At 39.7% G+C, this 18,355-nt stretch overlaps 1 protein-coding gene across 2 annotated transcripts in view; it reads right to left on the minus strand.

The window, feature by feature from the left end:
* pik3r3b (phosphoinositide-3-kinase, regulatory subunit 3b (gamma)) overlaps positions 1–18,355 on the minus strand; it is a 577,180-nt gene that overhangs the window by 102,254 nt on the left and 456,571 nt on the right. The window lies entirely within an intron of this gene.

The raw sequence follows: 18,355 nt of genomic DNA on the forward strand, positions 1-18,355 counted from the left end.
TCTATCTTCAGACTGTTCTGTTTACATTATGTTGATTAATAAATTGGTGCCTCAAGTTAATTGTTTCTGGTACTTGGATGCACTTAGTGATGACTTTCCCAGACATATAAATCCCTTAGTAAACAGTAATGGCTTATCTGATTTCTTTCTGACATACTTAATACGTGCTTAAAAAACAGAAGCTGCTATTCCAGCATTGAGCTGAAGAAACCATTTTGATAGCAATATCTCTCAGAACGTGCCCTACAAAGTAAGAAATAGGAAATGCTTACATTGACAAGTTTACACTGTCATAATTTCACTTAGAAACATAGAAACATAGAAAATAGGTGCAGGAGTAGGCCATTTGGCCCCTCGAGCCTGCACCGCCATTCAGTATGATCATGGCTGATCATCCAACTCAGAACCCTGTACCTGTTTTCTCTCCATACCCCCGATCCCTTTAGCCACAAGGGCCATATCTAACTTCCTCTTAAATATAGCCAATGAACCAGCCTCAACTGTTTCCTGTGGCAGAGAATTCCACAGATTCACCACTCTCTGTGTAAAGAAGTTTTTCCTCATCTCGGTCCTAAAAGGCTTCCCCTTTATCCTTAAACTGTGACCCCTCATTCTGGAAACATCGGATTTCCCAACATCGGAAACAATCTTCCTGCATCTAGCCTGTCCAATCCCTTTAGAATTTTATACGTTTCAATAAGATCCTCCCTCAATCTTCTAAATTCCAGTGAATACAAGCCCAGTCAATCCAGTCTTTCTTCATATGAAAGTCCTGCCATCCCAGGAATCAATCTGGTGAACCTTAGTCCTGCCATCCCAGGAATCAGTCTGGTGAACCTTAAACTTGTTTTTATACAATTTTACTAGATGTGGATATTGCTGACAAGTCTGGCATTTCTCATCCACTCCTAATTGCCCTTGAATAGGTGGTGTTGAGCAGCAATCTTGAAGCATTGTGGTCCTTCTGCTAAAGATACCCTAGTGTTGTTAGGTAGGGAATTTCAAGACTTAGACCCTGTAATGACGATGGAACACTGAAATCCTTCAACATTGCAGCTTCTAAATGTCGGAGGGCAACCTGAAAGTTGGTGATATTCTCAGTTGCTTGCTGTCATCGTCCTTTGTGGAAACAGAGGTCCAAGTTATCTACCTGGAATAGCACACGCTGTGTTTGTTTCATGAAAACTAGAAGTAATTAAGGATTGAAATCATAGGGGGAACTTACAGTAAGAATATTGAGAAACCAGGAATCTTAAGAGTATCTGAACTCCTATTAATATTCCCAGATGCCATTAGTGGAAGAGATGGAATCTCACAGAAATAGTGCATGCTTTGCATTCTGTTGGATAACACAGGGCAAGTCCAAGCAAATCTGCACACTAGTGTGTCAACCTCTAGAAGAACCAAGAAGGAAAATTATGGGCTTTACAAGTCCTGCAGTAAGCCCCTGATTTTGTATAACAGGAGGCTTCTCACTGAAATGCATTCAGCTACTTTTTGTAAACATTAAGCTGTATCATAGAATTTTTAAGCCTTTGTCATTAACAGGGAAATGCCTGTATTAGATAATAAACTTCACTTTTATACAAAATCAATATTACAACTTATTGCTTGAACATTCCAATAATGTATTTATTTGATAGCACACCTCTTCCTTTCATTTACCTTACCCCTCTCCATGTATCATGGACAAATGACAATGAAATGGATAATGTTGCAGCCTATGTGGCTTGGTTTTGCTAACTGAGGTTTCTCCTTACTGATGAAAAGCATTCAGCTGCCAATAGTTTTCAGCAGAAATCCCACACTTATGGGACCGCAAAGGTCCCCAAATTATTGATTAGCAATTCCCAGTCTGTGCTCCGGTGCCAGACTCCTCAGGGAGTCCAGTGACAGACCAGGACCTTGCTGAGAATACACTCTTGCATCCTTAGAACTAAGGTATGTTTTAATTAATCATTTTAGTTTAAAACATTTTTAAATAAGAGTGACAGTAAAAGTTTTATTTTTAAATAGCAATTTACAATGTTGAACTATTAAAAGTGCAATAAATAATTTGTAAAAGGAGACAGACATGGGAATTAGTGAGGTTAGGGATGAGCATGCTAATATTTCAGGGCATGTCGATATCAAGGAAGGGTTGGATTTCTTGAGGAATATTAATGTGGTTTTGTCCCCCGAGTCTGATGGGGTCCACCCAGATTATTGAGAGTGGCAAGAGAGGAGATTGCAGGGAAAGACAATAGAGTGTGTAGCAATATGGCATCATGAAAATAACCTCTGCTGTTTCAATGTCAACAAAAACCAAAGAGTTGATCATTGAGTTCAGGAGGGTGGGTAGTATATATGCTCATGATTTCATCTACAGTGTTGAGGTTAAGATGGCTGAGAGCTTCAGATTCCTAGGAGTCAAAATCACCAGTAACCTGTCTTGGTCCAACACATAGATGCTATGGCTAAGATAGCTCGCCAGGACTTTGACTCCCTCCAAAGGCTAACAAAATTTGGCGTGTCCCCATCAACTCTTACCAATGAACCATAGAAGGTATTTATCCAGGTGCATCACACTTAGCATTGCATCTGCTCTGTCTGATCACAAGAAACAGCAGAGTGCTGTGGACACAATGCAGCATACCACTGAATAAACCTCCCTCCAGGAAATCTATCTGTACTTCTTATTGACTCAGTAAAACAGCCGGCATCATCAAATATCCTATACATCCCGGACATTCTCAGGCAGAAGATACATAAGCCTAAAGCATGTACCGCCATGCTCAAGGACAGCTTCTACCCTGCTGTTAGAAGACTATTGACTGGTTCTCTAGTACATCACATGTACCTCACAGAATATCTCGTTATGATCTTGCATCTTATTGTCTACCTGCACTGCACTTTGTGGATGGTGAACATTATTCAGCACTCTGTTATTGTTTTACCTTGTACTACCTCAATGCACTGTGTAGTAATTTGATCTGTATGCTATATAAGCAAGATAAGCTTTTCTCTTGGCCTCAGTGCATAAGACAAAAATAAAACATACCACATTTGGAAAAGCATGGGCTTATTAGGACTAGTTGATATGACCTTGTGCAGAGTAGGTCATCTTATGAACTTGACTGAGTTCTTTCGGGAACAGACAAACGTGATTGAAGAGTGAAGGGGAGTGGATATTGTCTATACATGGACTTCAGAAAGACATTTGCCAAGATCCACAAATTAATGTACAAGAGTTCCAGGGTGGTCAGATAGAATGGATTCAGAATTGGCTTGACCATAAAAGATAAAAGATTGAGGTGGAAGGTTGTTATTCTGATTGCCATTCTTTGACCAGTGATGTTCTGCAAAGCTCAGTAATGTGGCCTGTTGTTTTCAAAGACTAAAAAGATTTCAAGTACATTTATTATCGAATTATTCATATGGTAAACAACCCTGAGATTTGCCTTTCCCAAAGATGGCCTCAAAATGAAGAAAACCGTGGAACCCTTCAAAGAAAAAGATTCGACCCCCATGTGCAAAAAAAACCCAACAAATCACACAAACAGCTACAAAAAAAGAGAGAAAAGCTCAGAATATAAAACACAAAATCAAATCAGCCCAGGCATATTCAGTTCAACTCAGTGTTCATTATTTGCAGGCCGCCCCGATTCAAAGTTGCCCAAAATAGCAAAAAAAAAGGAGCAACTAGAAACCAGAAGCACATCATAACGGTCAGAGTGCAATCCGCAAACTGCCTTGCCCACGACCCAGGACTCTGGCTCCATCAAGGGACAGAGGGACCATTTGAATGCAGGGAACAGCGAGCAAGAGGGAGAGACTCCTTCCTCCAGCAGCAGTAAGAGAGAAGCTGGTAGACGTGCTGAACACCAGCCTGCCTTCCACACTCGCCTCAGTGATTTCAATCTTTAACTGGCAAGGTCAGTGAGAAACGGAATTGACTGTGGGCTCCAGGCTTCTTAACCTTCAGGACGCACGCCTCACGGAAACCCCTCAGAGACAACAAAGTGCCAGCTCACTCAATCAGCTTGAAAACACACCATCAAGCTGTAGATCTGTGGTGAACTAGATATACCTGTCTGACTGCTCCTGTGGCTCCTCCCACAGACCCCTGTATAAAGACGACTGTGGGCTGCTGCTCTCCCTCATTTTCCCCAGGATGTAGTGCTGTTTATTCTTCCAGTCAATAAAAGCCGATATCTCACTTCCTAAGTCTCAGCGTGAGTTATTGATGGTGCATCAAGATCACAGGCTCCAACAATAGCTGGACCACATGAAAGAAAAGGAAGATGCAAAAGAAGTGAATTAAGTAGTTTTGTGAACTGTGGGGAGGATGTCGCCCTTGGTCACATTATTCACTGGCACCATCTTATTTATATATGTAGATAATTTGAATGAAAATGTAAATGGATGTATTAGCAAGACTACAGAAAACACAAAAAATTGAGGAGATGTGGACAGTGTAGAATGTTGTTGAATGATCTAGCAGACATACACTCAGTGGCCACTTTATTAGGTACAGGAGGTAACGTACTAATAACGTGGCCGCTGAGTGAATTTCTGTATGTTCATGGTCTTCCACTGCAATTGCCTATCCACTTCATGACGTGATGTGTTCAGAGATGCTCTTCTGCACACCACTGTTGTAAGCATGGTTACCTTAGATACTCTCACCCTTCTGTCAACTTGAATCAGTCTGGCCATTCTCCTCTGACCTTTCTTATTGATGAGGCATTTTTCCCCACAGACCTGCTGTTCACTGGATTTTTGTTCTTTTATTTCACACTATTCTCCATAAACTCTGTTTTGTGTGAAAATTCCAGGAGATCAGCAGTTTCTGAGATAGTCAAGCCACCATGTCAGGCACCAACAATCATTCTACCACCAAAGTCACTTGGATCACATATCTCATTCTGATATTTGATCTGAACAACAACTGAACCTGTTGACGATGTCGACATGCTTTTTGTGCATTACTGAGCAGGTATGCTGTTGTACCTAACAGAGTCACTGAGTGTAGATATAGACTGAGAAATGGCAGATGGAGTTTAACCCAGAATAACATGAGGTGTTGCACTTTGGCAGTTTAAATACAAGGAGAAAATATCTGGTAAATGTCAAGCCTCTTAGGAGTTTTATTATATAGAGAAACCTTGGGATGCAAGTCAATTGTTCCCTGAAAGTGGCAAAATCAGTGGATGGGGTATTTAAGAAGGTGTACAGCATGCCTGATTTCATCGTTTGGAACTCTCTGTATAATAGTTTGGAGTCATGTTGTAGCTGTGTAAACCATTGGTTAGGACACATTAGTGCAGTACTGCATTACAAGAAAGATGTGCAGGCTTTGGAGAGACTGCAGGACAGGTTTACCAGGACGTCACCCGGGTTAGAGTGTATCAGCTATAAGGAGAGGTTGGAGAAACTTGGTTTGTTTTCACTGGAATGAAAGGCTGGGGGTGGGGGTGACCTGGTAGAGGTTTATGAGATGCAGAAATAGGCTAGGCAGCCAGAGTCTCTTTCCCCAGGGTCGAAATGTCAAATACTAAGCAGCGTAGCTTTAATGTGGAAGGGTGCAATTTAAAGGAGACATGGAAGGTATATTATTCTACACAGAGACTGACAGGTGCTTAGAACATGCTCCCAAGGCAAGTGGTGGAACCAGATACAATAGTAACATTTGAGGCATTTAGACAGACTCATGAACATGCATGGAATGGAGGGATCTAGACTATGTACAAGCAACTGAGAACAGTTTAGTCTAACACTGAGCAGTTAGCACTAGTACTTTACAGAATGTGAACCTGCTGAATGATGCTATTTTTGGTAGGTTATGCTAGGCATCCAAATTGCTAATCAGGCATCTACTTCTACCAGATTTCATAGTCTTAACTGCATGTCAAATGTTTCAGAGACTGTAAATGAAATGAACTTAAAAGAGCTCAAGTTTGAGTAATAGAAATCTATAATGTTAAATGCTTTCCATGGCCTATGTCACCATGTAAAATCAGCCTCAGTGAGCAGCTGAATACCTGCAAATGATATTATTTAAACAAATTGATTTCTCAGATTAGTTACGGCTTATCTGAAGATAAATACTTCCTTTAATGCTTAATTGCGTTCTCAAGTCCTGGTAAACATGTTTGGAAACTGTGTGGTGCACATGATTAATCATAAGCACCCTTTACAGGCCCTAGAATATACACACATAAGAGGAGGAAGCTAGTCTTTGAGCTCTCAGATAGATAGCATGCAGTTCCCATGGTAGCTTTTCTTTGTGTTCTAGAGGCTGATTTATAAGCATGTTATAAGACACTCAGAAGAGTTTGCTGTCTTTAGATTGCCTCCCATGTGTGAAAACTGCAGGGCTAATACCTTGCTGTTGAACAGGCTGCAAAGGGAGTCTATAGATGACACAATCACATAAAAGGTAAGTGCCTTTCACTGCAGCCATTACATTAGAAGAGCACAATTTATTACCAGACTTACTAAAGATAATGGCATGAACTGAAAAGAGATTTCTAAATATCATTCCTAACAGGGAACCAAGCAACATACCCACAAATTAGAGAAACGTGGCTGGCTCAGAATTTATTTGGTATAGAAATTAACTGAAGTTTTGTATCCCTCGTTGAATATGGTTAGGAATATTTTTCTATGCTGCTGAAACCCAACATGATGTTGCCAAAATTAACTGTAGTTTTCATAGATATTTAGTATTACATGTATTTAAAATGCTTGATTGGAAATAGTAACTCCAAATACTGATGACCTGTACATGTTTTCTGCTTCACTGCCTCTGATCCAAAATCCTATTTGGCAACTGTAAATTAAAGAGTGATGAAGTACAACAGGGCAGGCAATTTAGCACTGCAACAGTCTGCATCCACTCAATCCCTTTAAGATTATTCCTTCAAAAGTACCTTGTGATGACATCATGGGCCACAGTTGGTTTTGGATAAGTCTGCAGGCATTGTTCTTTCCAGTGTTATTGAATTATTAGGTCTCCACCTATTTAACTTAATCCTTGCATAATAAATCCTTGATATCTCTTAACACCTGACAGTCTGGATATTGCAGATGTTATGAATACATTTTAGACAAATGAGATTTATGTATGAATACACTGTGCAATATCAAATTGTTGCCAATTAGTTGATAAAGGCTTATACTTTTAGCTGCAGAAACAGCTGAACAGTATTCCTTCTGACTCCGATATTAACTATTTCTTTTCCTGCACACTGCTTTATGAACTTTGTCACTTCACTTCTACTCCTGGGAGGTGAGAAATTAATTTTTAAAAGTAATATCTCACCAAAAATTATGTATCAAAAAATTGAAAAATCACAATATACAAATATCAGGCATTGCACATAGTACTTAGGTTATACTAATGGACATAATCAGATTGCGCACCATAGTCACCTCTGGCATGCATTTAGGAGGACCTTTGACTTAACCCACCTGTACCTCAGGAGGTAAAAGTCAAACAATAATTATGGGGAAAGTTGAATTAAAGTTTAGGTTTGCTGCATTCAGAGGGTTGAAGAGGGAGCCTAACTTTAAATACTGTAAGCGTGCATATGGGAAATCATGTAGAACAAGGTGTACGATGGTCATATGCACAATGGCATTAAAAAAACGGTTTCACTGAGAATGATCTCAAACAAATGTTACGATACTTTTAACAGGGGAATAAAGGAGATTATAACCAGGTAGCACAATGACATAGCAGTTAGTGATAAGATTTTACATCTCCAGTGATCTGAGTCCAAACCTGATCCAGGGTGTATTCTATGTACAGGTTGAACAATCTCCCTGTGGGAATGTGAGTTTCCTTCGGTGTAAAGGCACTTAGTGCTGATCTCAGTGAAAGCTGCACACAAAGACTCAGCGATTCCTGTGGCTTTGACTTCGCCTTTTCCAATCCGATTCACCTTATTCATTTCTCAGCACATACATCTGTATCATTACATCTCAATCCAATGCCTACAGTCTGTAGTGATGAGCACTTAAAGTTCAAGGATCTATTTAGTAACAAGAAGCCAAGCACTACATCTGGTGAAAACTGGGAACTCAGCTTTCCAAAATAATTGGTTCCTTGGCAAGACCATGGTCCATTCTTCCTCTGGGCCTATCATCTTGCTTTGGCACCTTCAGTGTAAGTGCAAGAGACCAAAGAATTGTCTTCCTCTTGCACTGCTGATAAATAAATGCACATTTTACATGTACTTCCTTTGTTCTTAAACACAATACCCAATGAACATTACAGAACCCCACTCAAAAGAGCCCAAATGTAGAATAGATGTTCGCTTTGCTAATATTTACCCTCCTGGCTATGAGCAAGGCCCCACAAGTCATTTGGACTTTCTTTCCGAATCTCATTCTGTCCTCTGTGCATCTTGCCCCTATATCAATGGCACTTAATACAAACCGCAGCAGATTTTCCGTGAGCTAGTTTAGAGTGCTCAGCCTGAGGGCAGAACAGTAATTTGAGCCATTAACTAAACCTCCCATTTTCTTTGCAGCAGAAATTCTAGAAATTTGTGTGACTGCCAGCATTTGGGGGGGGGGGGGAAGGAGGAAGCAATTCTGTTTGTGTGTTGGCAAAGGTCGGCTGGCAGGATGGTTTGCAGCTTTCGTGCCCTGCTGTTCTTTTTTTCTTCTGCCTGGTTTCGGGATCATTGGATTGCTGTGCACTGACAGATTCTCTTGTTTCCTTTTTGAATTGTCTATTCACCTTAAGTTTTTACCTTCTCACACATATTCTGGGTTATTTACATACATTTTATTTCCAATCAAAGTTCCTGGCTGCTTCATTCTTACATCACCTCCGCCATTTTCAGTTTTATTTTTAAAAGAAACTCATGTTAAATTTCCTATCGTCTCTCTTGTTTCTTTTTGCATGCTCTTAATCAACAACATCCTTCAGTTCTGGGGAAAAGCTTCAACACTTACATTGTTAATTTGTTCACTGCCTGACCTGCTGTGCTCTTCCACAATATTCTGTTTTGATTTTAGAGTCCAAGTGGGACTGTCTGAGATTGCCAATGGTTCTATTGCAAAAACAAATCATGCAGCATCTACTACTGAATCCAACTAAACAAATACACTTGAAGAATAATAAGCCATGATATTTCTTCATGCTACACCTGAAATGTTCAACGCATCACATATATCAAAGCCATGTATGTATCAAAGCTCATTGAGACCTCTAGTTACAAATAAAATACAGTACTGGAGGTTCAAATCATTGAAAATTGGAGTTTGCGCAATAATTTTAATGCGGTGACACTAGACTCATTCAGAAATAAGTTGGAGTGGACCATTTACACCTGGGTAAGGAGATAAAAATAAATGCATTCTGCTTTTCTCACCCCTATGTATGCCTTTCTCCTCCTTTTATTTCCTACTCTTTTCCCCTGCTTTAGTTTCTGGAATTGTACCAAGAGTATTCAAATAAGCTCAATGTTGCTTTTATAGCTGTTCTCAAACAATGATAAGACCATAAGACATAGGAGCTGAATTGGGTCACTCAGTCCAGCATGTCTGCTCCGCCATTCCATCATGGCTGATTTATTATCCCTATCAACCCCATTCTCCTGCCTTCTCCCTGACAAACCAAGAACCTATCAACTTCTGCTTTAAAGATACTCAATGACTTGGCCTCCACAGCCATCCATGACAATAAATTCCACATATTCACCACTTTCTGGCTAAAGATAGGCCCAAAAGTGCTCACAGTACACTGTGTAGTTTAACCAATGCCTTATAAAGCCTCAGTATTACATCCTCTTATATTCTAGTTCTCTTGAAATGGATGCTAACATTGCATTTGCCTTCCTCACCACCAATAACCTGCAAGTTAATCTTTAGGGAATCCTGCATGGAGACTCCCAAGTCCCTTTGCAACTCTGATTTTTGAATTTTCTCCCCATTAGCATACTCTACACCTTTATTCATTCTATCAAAGTTCATGACCATACACTTCCCTACACTATATATTCCATCTGCTATGTCTTTGCTCATTCTCCCAATCTATCTAAGTCCTGCAGACTCTCTGCTTCCTCAACACTATCTGTCCCTCCATCTACCTTTATATTTTCTGCAAACTTGGTCACAAAACCTTCAATTCCATTATCCAAATCGTTGACATGTAATATGAAAAGAAACAATCCCAAAAGTGACCCCTGCAGAACACCACTTGTCACTTGCAGCCAACCATAGAAGGCCACCTATATACTTTGCCTCCTGCCAATCAACCAATCTTCCATCCACGCTAATATTTTTCCTGTGATACCATGGGCTCTTGTTGAGCAGCCTAAAATGCAGCACCTTGTCAAAAGCCTTCCGAAAATCCATTTGAAAAAAATCCACTGACTTTCCTTTGTCTATCCTGCCTGTTAGTTCCTCAAAGAATTCTCGCAGATTTGTCAGGCAAGATTTTCTCTTAAGGAAACCACACTGACTTTGGCCTACTTTATCATGCACCTCCAAGTATACCAAAATCTCATCTTAATAATGGACTCCAATATCTTCCCAACCACTGAAGTCAGGCTACCTGGCCTATAATTTCCTTTCATCTGTCTCTTTCGCTTCTTAAAGAGTGGAGTGACATTTGCAGTTTTTCCAGTTCTCCAAACACCATTCTAGAATCTAGTGCTTCTTGAAAAATCATTACTGATGCCTCCACTCTCTCTTCAGTTACCTCTTTTGGAACGCTGGATTGTAGTCCATCTGGTCCAAGTGACTTCTCTACCTTCTGACTTAGAATAACAATAACAACAATAATAATATAAGTACTTTATTGATCCCAAGTGGGAAATTGTTTCCACTTCTTTTCAGCTTCCCAAGCACATTCTCCTTAGCAACAGCAACTACACTCACTTTTGCCCCTTGATACTCTTTCATTTCTGGCATACTGTTAGTGTTTTCCACAGTGAAGACTGATGCAAAATACTTATTAAGCTTATCTCCCATTTCTTTGTTGCCCATTACTATCTCTCATAATTTTCCAGTAATCTGATATTCACCCTCAACTCTCTTTTACTCTTTATTAATGATTCCTCTAAGGTGTGCGTGTGTGTGTGTGCACACACTATTTTTGCTACTAGCGCACAAAAGAATTTAAACTGCACTCTAAAGATTGTCACCCTCTACCTCATTGGTAAGTATATTTCACAATCGTACACAAGCATATTCCATTTTCTGGTTTCTGATGTGGACAACGTGGAGTTTGCGATGATTTGTCTGCAGATTTTAGAACTAGCTTATTTATACTGTTTTTATTGAAGAAATTCAAGAAATTTTATTGATTCACTATGTCAAATTCCAAAGAAGAAAAGGGCATGAAGCACAAAAGAACTGCTAGTTCATTTAAAAATGAATGGCTTATGAAACAGTAGAAACTGCACACCGAAAGCTCATGAGGTCAGGAATGTGCTGCTATGAGAAATATTTATGTACAATACAGAACCTGCTGTTACCTGCATGTATCGTCATGAAGCAAAAGTTGCTGGAAAATTTGCAAATGGGAAGAAGTGGAGTGATATTTGGAAACTTGACTTTTTGAAGTGTCATTTAGTAAGCAAATCATATATGGACAATATGCAAAAGCTCCAGCAAGAAAATCTTTCATTAACCACTACAGGTCTGCTACATATGCTTTGTGAGAGTGCAGGTGAATGACAGTGAAAACGATTAAACCTAGAGCAGATTAAAGTTCTTACTGACATTGTTTTGCTAGCTCTTAAAACATTGCTTTATGTATCTGAAAAATATTTTGGTATCCTCTTTGGTTTATTTGGCTAGCTTACCTTTTTATTTCATCTATTCCCTACATATGTTTTTTTTTAGTTGTCTTCTGTTGGTTTTTAAAAGCTTCCAAATCTTCTAAATTCCCATGAATTTTTGCTATATTATAAGCCCTCAAGTTTGCTTTTATGCTGCCTCTGACTTCCCTTATTATACACAGTTACCACATCCTCCCTTTAGAATACTACTTCATCTTTGGGATGCATCTATCCCATGCCTTCCATATTGCTCCCAGAAAACTCCAGCCATTGCTAGTGTTCCTGCCGGCATCCCTGCTAGTGGTCACTTTGAATCAACTTTGGTTAGCTCCTCTCTCATGCCTCTGTAATTCCCTTTACTTCACTGTAATGTTACTTTACTTTAACGTAATATTACTTTAAAATTACTTTCTCCCTCTCAAACTGCAGGGTGAATTCCAGCATTTTATGACAACTGCCTCCTTAGGGTTCCTTTAGCTTAAGCTCCCTAATCAAATTTATTTAATTACACAACACCCAATCCAGAATTGCCTTGCCCTAGTGGGCTCAACCACAAGCTGCTCTATAAAGCCAACTCATAGGCATTCTACAAATCTTCTCTCCTAATCTACCTGCATATCGATGTCCCCCATGACTATCGTAACATTATCTTTATTACATGCCTTTTTGGTTTTCCATTGAAATTTATATCCCACATCCTGACTACTGTTCAGTGGCCTGTTTATAACTCCCATCAGTGTCTTTTTACCCTTGTAGTTTCTTAACTCTGTCCACAAGGATTCTACATTGTCCAATCCTATCTCACCTCTTAATAAGGATTTGATTTCTTTTTAATTTACCAACAGCGACACCCCAACCCCTCTTCCTACCTGCCCATCCTTTCGATACAAGATGTATCCTGGGATGTTAAGCTCTGAACTATGATCATCTTTCAGCAACATCTTAGTGATGCCCACGACGTCAAAGCTACCAATCCCTAACTTCACTATAAGATCATCTACCTCATGCCCTGTACTGCGTGCATTCAAATATAGAACCTGTATTCATCACCCTTTTCAACTTTGCCACCATGTTCCATTTCATTTCATTCCACTGACTGCAATTTTGCCCCATCATCTGCCTGTCCAATTTCACAGCCTCACTATACACCTCATCAACCTGTATACCAAGTGCCCATCCTCAGCTCTATCACTCCAATTTCCATCCCTCTACCAACTTAGTTTAAACCCCACCCCACCCCCGACCAATTCTAGCAAACTGGCCTGCAATGATATTGATCCCCTTCAGGTTCAGGTATACCCATCCATGTTGTACAGGTCATATCTTCCTCGGAAAAGATCCCAAAGGTCCAGAAATTTGAAACCCTGCCCCTTATAGCTACTCATTCATCTGTCCAGGTTGAGTACCCCTTATCCAAAATGTCTGGTTTCGGATTTGTGATTTTTTCAGATTTTGGAATATATAATGGATGGTGGGGTGGCGATACATCTTTACCAAAGGAGATGTACCTCCACTGTCACCCTTGGACAAGATGTAGCACTTGATTAGCACCCCCCCCCCCCCCAATCAGAGTGATGTGAAGCCAAGAGAGCAGGTGGTGGGTGGTGGGTGGTCATATGAGCAGCTGGTGCATATCTCAAGTCCTGGTTATGCAACCACTGATGCCAGGCAGACAATCTCTGAAGAGTTTTGATCATGGCTGGGGTCACCCATCTTGTAAAGACACTGTCCAGGAGGCTTCAATGGCAAACCACAACTGTAGAAAAAGTTGTCGAGAACAATCATGGTCATGGAAAGACCATGATCACCAATGTCATACAACATGGCACATGACAAATGAACAAATGAGGTAGCCTGGGATCACCGTCATTTCTGACTCTGAATTTATGTGCTATTGGTAAGCAGACTTTGTCTTACACTTACTCATCATACATATGTACCTAACAGTAAAATATATTACATACAATTAATATAATGAAAATCTAATGTGTGCAGGGTAACCAAAGCAACGCAGCAACATCAGGAGAATACCTGAATCAGCTGTTAAACAACGACAATGGCAGGGTTTCACTCTACACCTACATGAGTTTTGATTAAAAGGTTATAGTTTTATTTTTTAAGGTTTTATGCAAGGTATAAGAACAATCAGCATTGTAGACGTTCTGGCATTAGATTTTCTCTGCAACAATCTTTAAAACACATCATGAATTTCTCTGCTGCTTTGTTTTTAAAAATTTAATGCTGTTTCTTTCCTTAAATTTCTGCAACCAGCTTGCTGAGAATTCACAATTACCTTCAACTTGCAGTTAGTCATGATAAATCTTTGCTTGTTTCGCAATGAGCATACTGTTAAGGGGCATATGTTCACCCTGATACTGACAAAATCCACTCTTTCAGTACACAATCAAGATCGTCAGTTCTTGCTTTATGCAGTGCTTCTATTTTTTTTCATTAACTTCTGTTCAGAGACTTATGCATTGCCTGGGAACCCTCCCAGGGCCTTGTGGAATTTCCCATTTGTGACGTCACGTCAGCACTCAAAAAATTCAGATTTCAGTGGTTTTCTGATTTTGGAATTTCAGAGAAGAGGTACCATCATCTTATTCCTGCCCTGACTGGCAACTGAAACTGGGAGTAAGATGGTGTTTGAAAGTTTCCTGAACCCACCTACCCACCAGGAACAAAACCAAAGTCGAGGTAAGACTGAGACTGAGATGAAATACACAGAGTATTCAGCAGTGCTGGGTTTTGTCTTGATGTCTATACATTTGTGTAAGTAAACTCAGTGGGGGATGAAGAATATTTCACAATAACTATTTTAATTCTGAAGTAAGCAGAATGTCCTAATTTTCAATTACCATTTGATAGTCAGAACAAAACACTGGTGTATCTACTTAATTAGGTACACCAGCACGTTTGACATGTGCACCCAGAGATGCTCTTCTGTACACCACTGTTTAAACACATGATTATTTGAGTTACTGTCGCCTTTCCGTCAGCTTGAACCAGTCTGGCCATTCTCCTCTGATCTCTCTCATTAACAAGTCATTTTCACCCACAAAATTTCCTCTCACTGGATGCTTTTGGTTGATCACATTCTCTGTAAACTCTAGAGACTTGTGTGTGAAAATCCTAGGGCAACAGCATTTTCTGAGAGACTCAAACCATCCCATCTAGCACCAACAATCATTCCATAGTCAAAGTCACTTAGATCACATTTCTTCCTCATTCTGATGTTTGGTCTGAGCAACAACTGAATCTGTTTAGCTGATTAACTATTTGTATTAATGAGCAGATGTACTAGTGTACCTAATAAAGTGGCCACTGAGTAAATGTACACTTTTGATTAAAGTAGGGAATGTACTTCATCTTAGAAGTCAAGTGCTCCCTTTTTTAATAGAAGTTGAGTGATCTCTGGCTTTCCTTTTTGGAGCGAAGGAGGATAAGAGGTGACTTGATAGAGGTGTATAAAATGAGAAGAGGCATGCGTAGAGTAGACAGGCAGCACCTCTTTCCCAGGGTGGAATTGGATAATATAAGAGGGCATCAATTTAAGGTGATTGGAGGACAATATACTGGGGTATCAGAGTTGTTTTTTTAAACACAGAGAGTGTTGGGTGTGTGGAATGCACTGCGTCTTGCCTGTGGTAACTGTATACATTAGAACCTTTAAAAAACTCTTAGATAAGCAGATGGATGAAAGTAAAATGGGGAATTCTACAGGAGAGAAGAGTTAGATTGCTTATTTATTTACTTTGCCTTGAGATACAGCACGGTAGCAGGCTCTTCAAGCCCAACAGGCTCATGCCACCCAATTACACCCATATGACCAATTAACCTTTTAAACGGGACACCTTTGGAACATGAGGAACTCATGAGTGTCCAGAGGAACCCCATGTAGAAACTCCTTCCAGGCAGCAGGGGGAATTGAACCCGTGTCTCTGCCACTGTAATAGTGTTATGCTAGCCACTACGCCCAAACAGCATTCACTTTTACAGTAGGTTAAAAGGTTGGCATAAAAGGCCTGAACTGTGCTCTACCGTTCTATGGTTAATATTTAAACTCTATCTATGGGCATTTAAAGATTATCTCTTAATTTCTGTTTGCAGAAGCTAATTATGTGCAAGTTGGTTATCATGTTCCTGTACATGTTTCCAAGGTACACTATTGCTGTACATTGCTTTGTTGAAGATATCATGCCATAAAGCCAACTTGTAACGGTCATATGAGGTGATGCATAAATGCCTCTATAAGTATGTTACAAAATCAAGTATTCTGTGAAAGTTTCATATCTGGTGTACAAAACTCACAGTTTCACTCACTAACAAATGGTCTAGCTCACATTAATACATTTTTCTTGCTAAATCAGCGTTGTCAGCCATATGATTCAAATTCAAGCTGTAGGGAGATTTGTACAAATAGAATTTTGATGTGTTACTTTTGTTGAATTTAAATAACTGCTGACTTCACTCTGCCTTTGCAATGTTTTGAAATCAATTAGTCTTTTTGGAACAGAATCCAAATAATTTTTACAAATGGTGAGAAAAGGCAAATTACTGCTAAGTAAATAACACTCCTCACATCATAGCTTAACAAAGTAATTGTGATATACCACGAGAAGTGCAAGTGAAACTTAAAAACTTCAAAAAAGACAGATGTTGTGTAACTGCTGCTATTTCCTCACTCTCTTGGCTTAACATCATTTGTTTGGTAGCTGACATTTCTTTCTCTGTCTGATTCGGTAACATTGTTCAATGGTCCCATGCAGAAAGGAACCATGCAATGGTGTTCCAGTGAGAAGGTAAAGGTAACTGAGGGCAGCTCTGTTCCTGGGAGCATTTTAACACCATATCTTGCAATTAACGAGTAACCAAGCTGATCTGAAACACAGAAACAAAATTGTTCCAACCATTCTTGCCACAAAAATGCTTTGAAATACACAGAGCAAAAGTCTGGCTTGTAATAAGAGAAGGAGCCATTGAAATACAACTGGGTATGGATAATTCTTTTCTGTTAGGACAGCTCACTTTTATTTGTTTTGCTCACGAACCACGCAAAATAATCTATCTTGATCATGGCTAAACTCACAAGAGGTATGTTTGTTTTGTTTATTACAGTGGTCTTATCTCTGCTCACTTCAGCTGGCCTGAACACTAGTCTCAGGATGCTCCATACCCATTCCTCACTTTATCCAGTCACGTCTGTCGATGCCAACGAATAACCAGATCGCACCAGAGGAAAATGAAAGCTCAAGAGAAGATCCTTCAGGTGTGATAAATTGTTGCTAACACTTTTCATACACTGTTCTTTGTTGATGGACTCTAAAGACTCTCAAACCATACAAAAATAATAGTTACAGATACAGCGGATAATGGTTAATTTAGCCATCGGCAAACCAGGGGACACGCTTATTGGGACAACTCTTGAAGAACAAAAACAAATCAAGAAAATAGCCAGGATTTCCTTCGTTTATTTGGGATACTGTGCCACATAATTTGGGTAGGAGACTGGCTGAGCAGTTTCTAACTAGCCTCAGCTGTCTGCACTGTGTGTCTGTTAGACACGGAGTGGATTAGAGCAAACAGTTTTTAAATAGTGTCAGTTGCATGCTGAATTTTATGCTGAATGGATGTTACAATGAAATGAAGATTTGGAGGATGCATTCATCCATAGCACTGAATGAAGACAGTCCATTTTCTACACTAGATGTCTGTGCCGATTTTATTCATTTACAGTCAATCAAAAGAAGGTGTACACTGAATGAATTCCTCTGTCGGTAACTATTAGCCACTAAAGCACAGTTTTATAGTACTATGGTAGTGTTGATAGTGTTCTAATTAGTTCTGTATTTCATTGAAATACGTAATTTGTTACTCAGTTAAAGAGCAGTTTATCTTTTTTATACATTTTTAACTTTCATGAAACTTTGGCTAATTCGGGCAGTGGCTTAATTGAGCCAAAATGTACTGGTCCTGATGTGTCCTGATTAACACTACTGTAGTTCTGCTTGTGTTGGGGTATTGCATTTCCAGTAAACAGTCAGAAAGCATTATAATGCATCGATGGCGTGGAGAGGGGAAGGCCTGCAGCTTGGGCAACTGCCGGTCTCCCATACAACCCTGCCCAGGCCTGCGCCCTGGAAACTCCAGGTGCAGATCCATGGTCTCTCGAGACCGACGGATGCCACCACCACACACATAAATTCCTAAAGAGTTAATTTTATTCCACATCCCAAATTTTTGGGTAGTGATTTGTGAATGCTCTAAGGGCATATATTCATTAACCAAACAGCCATAACATCGGAATCACCTTTAGTTTGCTCAATAGAATTTCTTTCAATAACATGCAAAAAATTACCTTCTAAATGCATATACTAGACATCCCATTTTGAATTATATATAATTTCCTCAGTGATCAAGCCTGTGGTAGAGCTTATGTCATAGGCTGCAGTACAAACATGAGACTGACATAGCCTTGGCAACACTACTTCAAAGCTTAAGTTAGAATGTTATGGGTTCAAATCCCCTGCCAGAGCGCAATCAGTCTAGCCTGACAAAGCACACAAGAGTTT

This window comes from Hemitrygon akajei, chromosome 12 (genome assembly GCF_048418815.1).
Source record: "Hemitrygon akajei chromosome 12, sHemAka1.3, whole genome shotgun sequence".
Lineage (NCBI taxonomy): Eukaryota > Metazoa > Chordata > Chondrichthyes > Myliobatiformes > Dasyatidae > Hemitrygon > Hemitrygon akajei.